Genomic DNA, 7,602 nt, shown 5'->3' with positions numbered 1-7,602 from the left:
TCAATACTGGTTGTGATCGTTTGCTGGGGCCCCTGTCGACCGGGCGGCCTAAGCAACAGACATTTATTTTCCCACGGTCCCGGAGGCCTGAAGTTCAAGCTCGAGGTTTCCGCAGATTGGTTTCTTCTGAGCTTCTTTCTCTCCCCGTGTCCTCGTGTGCTCGTCCCTCTGTGCGTGTCTATGTCCTCATCTCCTCTCCTAATAAGGACAGCAGTCCTACTGGATTGGGGCCACCCTAATGACCTCGCGTAAGCTTAATCCCCTCTTCAAAGGCCTTCTCTCCAAATAGTCATCCGCTGTGGTACTTCAACATATGGATTTGGGAGGGGACACGATTCAGCCCAGGACACTGGTGATTCATCATAATTCTAGAATTTAGGGATCACTACCCCGGTAACTCCTATAAAAACAGTCCCCCAACGCCAAGACTTCCGCCTCCGACGGGAAACCGTGGCTGGAGAGACTGTCACTTGTCTATGGTCACACAGCCAGCCGGGGGCTGAGAAGGACTTGGGCCAAGGCCTGGTTCATCCCCGAGTCCGTCAGCTTTCCACGTGCTACAACAGCTTCGTAAAATGGTCAGGGAAAGTTCTGGACTTCCGACAAGCCGCCTTCAGGGGCTGGGACACGGCGAGTTGCTTTATATCAGGTTGTCTGTTCCAGCCGGGGGCCCAGTCCTGGAAGGCGCTTGAGGAGACAGAACTTCAGACCTATGTATCTCGGCACCGCGGTGCCCCACCCCTGCCCGGCACACAGCAGCTGCTTGGGGATTGCTGGACGGACCTGAAGATGACGCAGGCGCGGTCGCTGCCCTGGGGGAATGCACTCACCCCGCAAGAGGGCGGCGAGCCAGCCGCACGTCCCAGCAACGGGGACATGCAGCCAAGAGCCAGGCGCTTCTCCCCTCTGGTTTGGGCCCCGCCACCCTCCATGCAATGGCCTCTGCGCATCTGCTGGCGGGGCTCAAGCTGATTCCGAAGTGCTCAGCTGTCCCGGAACTGAGTCACGACGGAGGTTCGTGGGATTCCTCGGCAGCAATCTGGCCCCCATGTGTTTTTGCCGGTCCCCAGCGGTGCCAGTGGCTCAGCTCTTTGCTACACCACCCAGAAATACCCAGAGAGGACGCATCCTCTTGGAATGAAAGGCCCCGCTGGCCCCAGCTCTGAAGTCCTCGCCACTTGTGGTCCCAGCCTGCTGCCAGCTGTGAACAGCCTAACAAGACGGCCCCGTAGGGCCGGGAGCTGCAGTAGCAGAGAACATGTGTCTTTGTCCCAGTTGGAATTTTCTCCCCAAATTACATTGGATGCAGTGGGCCTATATGTGGCAGCTCAGCTTACAAACCCCCAGGCTCCGGGGCAGCGGATCGGGGGAGGGTTCATAACTGTCAAACCCCTCGTATGTGCAGTCGCTGCTCCTGTGTGTTCTCAGTCAGCACCAGGGGCCCCACCTAACAGACGGAGAAACTGAGTCAGGGGGTCAAAGCACAGCCCCGATCGCCTTCGTCCTGGTCCCAGACATTGGACTTCCCATCGCCACGTCCCGGGACATCTCCGAGCCTGCCCAGTCCCCAGAGAGAGCTGGATATTCACACTATGGCACTCGACCTCTTTCTCCTAAGGGTCTCCCCTCCACCTGACAGACTCCCTCCTGGACCAAACTTCCATCAGGCTTCCGGAGCCCTTTCCTCCTTGACCCTGACCTGCCAAGCCCAGTTTCAGCCAGGAATCCTGCTAAGCCAGGTTATCAAGGATGCCCTCCCCCATATCTTCATTCTCCCGACCCTTGGTATCGAAGTCCTTGACCCTTTAGCCAGAATCCTTTGGGGCCAATTTAGCAAGAATTCCCCTACCCGGGAAATCTAATCAAGTCTCTCTTAGTAATTTTCCACCCGCTGATCCCCTCACTCTGCTCCTTGGCTGTACGTCCCCAGCTGTCCTTGCTGTATTCGGAAATTGAGTTCAATCTCTTGCCCCTATCGCAGTAGCCTTGAATAAAGTATTCCTTGCCATTTTTAGCAGAAGCCCGGTGCAGTTTTTCTCCTTATCACGCACCCTTTGGCCCCCACCGATCTGGCCATCCTCCCAAAGCTGCTCAGCTCTGAAATCTTACTCTGGGTCTTGGTCCACAGCAAACTTGACAATCAGAGCCCTGACTTCACTTCCTGCTGCCCTCCCGGGGGGGGGGCTGTCTCATCTCTAAGCTCCCGGCACCGTAGTTCACGTCTGTAAAATAGGAACCGGGGAGAGGAGAAACCGCACTCACCGCGTACAAGGCAGCCCTCCGAGCAGAACATGTGTTCAGCAAATGGGCGTTTCTTTCCCCTCCTCTGGCTCCTGTTTACAAGATGCCTTCAATCTGGCAGCAGAGAAAGATTCCACGTTGCTGGGATGTTGTCTTCCAATGGGGAGAACAAAATCCCAGGTGGCAGGCGAGGGGCGACTCTCCGAAATGGCGACATCTGTCCAGCTCCAGCGTCCCCATTTATCGCTCTATTTCGGCGCTCAAAAAGGACAGGCAGGTGGCCAGCCGCAGAGCTGAAACTGAATAAAAGAACCGGGAAGCTACTGGATGGTCCAGGCTCGGCCCGGCTGGGTGTGCGTCTTCAGAGAGATTGCTTTGTCTATTCGTTTTCTCCTCGACTGGAACAGCAGGGCAGGGGGTCATGAAAGGGTTTAGATGTTTGTCCAGAGTTTCTTTTCTTATCCTCAGGCATGCAGCTCTCAGAACCGGCCGAAATGTCGGCCACGAGCCTGCCCTGCTCAAGTGCCTCATGGGACATCTGGGTCCTTACCTTGGTTGGCTTTGAGGATGGGGCCTGGGTACTGGAGATGCTTAGCAGGGTGACTACTCCAAGCTCTTCTGGGGGATAGGCCCTTGGTGGCCTGCGTTTTTCATGCAGGGAGGCAGAGGCCCAGAGAAGGTCAAGGACCAACCCAAGGTCACACTGTGCTGTGGGAGCTGGGAACCTGGATGCCCAGATTCCCTTCCTTTTATGCCCTTTTCAAAAGTCACCTACTCTGTGAAGCCTTCCCTGCACCCATCACCCTATCCAGATAGGCCGGATCTGGTGCCCTCTGGGCCGCCGCAGCCCATCAGCGTCCTGTCATCAGAGCCCAGATCGTGCTGCACTGCGATCACCATTGGTGCACCTCCCTCCTTGGGGGCAGATGCGTCCAGGCACAGAGGTGGCAACAGTGACGGTGAATGGAAAACAGTGCGCACATCTGGCCCTCTCCTACAGGCCTTCTCCTCTCCTGCACACAGCGGTGAGCAGAGGCCCCACCACGAGGCTTTCTGATCTCCACGACAGCCAGCTCAGACCTGCCAACTGACAGCTAATTACAATCATGCTATTAATAACAACAATAATAAACATAACCACAGCACTGCCGCCACCAATTACCAAGCCTTACCACGAACCAGGTGCGTTGCCACTGTATTTAATTGAAGGCTTGTGACAGCCGTGGGAGGTGGGTATTATTATCCTAATTTTTCAAACTAGGAACCAGGGACTGGAGAGCTGCCTCTTTGTTTGATGAGCGAGGGTGTCCCTCCCAGACAGACAGTTCCAGATTCGGTGGGGCTGCAAGCGGAGCCGCCGGGGGAGGGCCGGGGGCCGGCCAGTTCGAGCTTGGCAACGGCGTTAGTGTCCTGGGGCTGCTGTGACAAGGCACCGCGGACTGGGGGGCTCAAAACCACAGACATGTGTGCGGACACAGTCTGGAGGCCAGGATCTGAGATCAGGGTGTCTGGTTCCTTCTGAGGCTCTGAGGGGAGATTTGGGCCAGGCCCCTACCCCATGTTCTGGGGGTTTCTGGCCACCTTTAGCGTTCACTGGCTTGTAGACCCGTCACCCCCATCTCTGCCCCCATCTGTACATGGCCTTCTCCCCGTGTACATGTCTGTGTCCAAATGTCCCCTTTATATAAGGACACCAATCATGTTGGACCAGGGCTCACCCGACTCCACTATGACCTCATCTTAATTATATCTGCAACAATCCTATTTCCTGATAAAGGGCCACATCCTAAGGTGCTGGAGGTTAGGACTTCAACGTGTAAATCTGGGGGGGGGGGACACAGTTCAACCCATAACAGCAATCCAAGGGCACCCAAAGGGTTGCTGCTGGTAATTCGGGCCAGCCACAGGCTCAAGGAGGCCAGGCTGCGTGCCCCGTGGGCCCTGGGGACAGGCCAGCTGGAGGAGGGGCCCGATGGGAGCTCTGCAGGCACCAGTGTGCATGAGGAACCAGCAGCTGGTCATGGAAGTTCCCCTCCTACCCCGCTCCTCAAACCAGAAACCTGGGGTGGTCTCCGCCCCTCCCCCTCCCTCGGCCCCCAGATCTGACCCCCCACCCACATAAAGAACTCTTGAGTCTGTTTGCTCTTCACAAATAAGCAAGTGCATATATAATAGAGCAGACAGCAATAAATGTCTCAGGGAAAAAACGCTGAGAAGGCAGGTGGCAAGCTTCAGGAGGTGAGGGGTGCTCTAGAGAAGGCTCTTCTTGAAAATGACATTTCAGCCAAGGCAGGCAGGAAGGAGAACGCCAGCTCCGGGCATATCTGGGGACAGCAGAACTATCTGGGAAGCAGGACCAGCCAGTGCAAAGGCCCTGAGGCAGGAGTGGGCTTGCTGGAGCAGAGGAAGAGTTGGTGGGAAGGGTGGGGGAAGGGTTACCTCGTGCGCCCCTGACCCAGGACTCAGCCTCTGACCCGACCTGGTTCTCCCTGTCAGGTGGCAAGAAAAGCCTCAACTTTCGAATCCCAGTCCTGTCACATCAAGGCCCCCAGGCCAGCCCTCTCTGCACAGCACTCCTGGCTCCCAAAATGGCAAGAGCAAACAGTGCATGATTTTCATTATTGAAATCACTTTATATAACAATATCATGAAACCCTGGGGAAGAGCAGTGAAGAAAACCCCCAGAAATAATGAAATAAAGACGACGAAGGCCTCACTATGAATAGAAACCCCATTTGCAAAAACCGCTCAAGGGATCACAGTATTTCTAAATCTTCCGGTAGCTTCTGTCTAACTGCTACGAAGTGCTGTTTTCTTCCTTATGGTTTGATCAACCAGTTTAGATGTATTACTGCGCTCGACTCCGCCTTGATTTCTGATAACTGAAACAAAAATATTTTAAAAACACTTGCACAGTTGAGAGCGGCGTGCCCAGATCCCTGCCCACGTCCTGCCCGGTGTTTCTGCAGAATCCTGGTTGGTTCGTTCATTTGGCAAATTTTTGCTGAGGGCCTACTGTGTGCCAGGCCCCAGGGGCACAGCAGATACAGAGCCCAGCCCTTGGCTGGTGGAATTTCCAGATCGAAGGGGATTTGTAACAACAGAACAAAGGACCAAAGCGTCCAGACGATCAGAAGGCACTTTGCCCGTAGCGGGAGAAACAGAAACCGAACTGAGAAAAGGAATCTTGATGGGGGACCGGCAGTGAGACCCCCTGAGGCCTTATTGAAGAGCTGATATTTCATACAGGATTTGACAGAAGTGAGCCGAGTTTCTGTATGGGTCCCAGGACCAGTGCCCTGCGGGGAAGGGTGCTGTGAGGAGGCTTTGCTCTGGGTGCCGTGGGGCCCTGGAGGGTGTGAGTCCCATGGCTATCATTGACTGGCCCTGGTGAGTTCTCAGAGGGACAGACGGGCATCCACCCACAAAGCACCTGCCACACACCTGTTGGGAGGCAGAGGGAGTGGAGGTGGGGGACCACCTGGTCTCCACGAACAGGGATTGAGCTGCCAGCAACGTGTCCTTCATGAAGCTCAAATCTCCCCCCGCCCACCCCCTGCCTCAATCCCCTGCCTTAGACACCTGGGGCCAGACTCTGGGCTGGAAAGGGACCCTGCCCTGGCCCTGCCCACGGTCTGGAAATCTCCACGGCCAGCTCATGAGTCTCCATGTCAACACAGGCATCTCCAGGTCCCTAAGACCCAGGCCCAGGCAGGAGAAGGCCCAGGGCCCCGCACATCCCACTCCGATGGGCAGCGAGTGCCACCGGCCTGGCCACAGGGCTCCATGGTCTGGGCCAGGGACAGGGCCGCTCAGCCTGTGGAGGGAGAGAGGGATTGCGAGCCCCGGACAGAGGCAGGACCCTGCTGTGTTTCCCCCGGAGCGAGGAAGTAAGTCAGCAGAACCGCAGCCCCCTGGGCTCCTAACGCAAACCCCAGCCCAGCTGCCGCCTGTCTTGCATCCCCCAGCCTCCGTCGCCTCCATCGTGGTGGCTTCTCAAATGCGGATCCCCACCCCCGGGCCCTGATGCTCTGTCATCCACCCCTGGAAGACTCACTGTTGGGGTCCCTTGTTCTCCCAGGTGGGCTCTGGGCGCCATGCCTGGTCCACAGGACTCAGGTAGGCACCTTCGCAGGGACAACTGTGGGGGCGTCTCCATGTCCATCCCTGCTGTCTCTCCTGGCCTCTCCTGGAGGGGATCCCCGGGCACCCCGGCTCCAGCAACACAGGACAGACTCTCCAACTGGCCCCCGCCGGGCTGGAGGTGAAGGAGGCGGCAGCCCCCTCCCCTCGGGGACTCACAGTAGGACAGTAAGTCCCTCCAGCCTCTCTCTGTCCTGTTATGGTTGGGGACCCTGAGGTTCGGGGAAGGGTCCCTGCTCACTTTCTGCGTCCGGGGAAGCTGCACCACTGATACCTCACTGACATGTCGGTTAGAACTTCAGCCTTATTTGTCCAATGCTGGTGCTGGATGGACCCTGCACTTGGTGGCGGGGGGAGAGGGGAGAGGATGACCCCAGGCAGCTGCTGCAATTGTCAGTTATCCAGGTGAGAGTGACGGTGCGGTGGTAGTGGATGGAAGTGGACAGACTCCAGCAATGGTTAGGAGGTGGGGCCCACAGAGTCTGGGAGAACCAGGGAGAGGCATCTGATTGGAGGGCAGGATGCAGCAGGCGCAGTGGAAGGGGACGGGCTCGGGGCAGGAGGACGCAGAGTTCCACCACAGACTTCCCTGCAGACCCGGGGGCCTGAGGACCTGGTGATGTGGTTTTGCACTCAGGAGAGATTTAGACCCAGAGATTTGGTACTTGGCGATCCACAGATGGACAAGAGAGGGAGGAAGAAGAAGTGGCAAGGTTATAAATATAACCAAGAATCAATCCCTCCCTACCAACTTCTCTCCAGGTGGAGCAATTCCTGATCTGTAGTATTTACCGCTAAACCCTGTTGAATGAATGAATTCTTATTCCAGGCCACGGTGGGAGGGTTTTAAGCTGAGACCTAAATGCAGAAACTGGCCCTCATTACATTGATTGTGTAAAATGCCCCCGAGAGCGCTGGGTACGGAGATTGTCAGAAGGCTGGAGGAGCACACAGGTTGGCTGCCTTGGGAAAGCACAGCGACCTGCAGGGCAAGGACCCCGTGGGGGCGGGCAGACAGCTGTGCCCTCTCCTGCAGCTGGTCCACAGGAGGAGGAAACCGTTCGTGCATTTGCCAGCAGCTCAGGACTGTGCAGCCCCAGGGCCGGGAGGTGGATGGGCCGGAGAGCTACCGCCGGAAGCTGCAGGGCAGCCACACCTTCCCCTCCCGGAGCTACACAGTCTGTCTCTGCCAGACCCAGATACAGATAAACCCGAGCG

Source organism: Orcinus orca, chromosome 11, assembly GCF_937001465.1.
Source record: "Orcinus orca chromosome 11, mOrcOrc1.1, whole genome shotgun sequence".
NCBI lineage: Eukaryota > Metazoa > Chordata > Mammalia > Artiodactyla > Delphinidae > Orcinus > Orcinus orca.
This window is presented reverse-complemented; position numbering follows the sequence as displayed.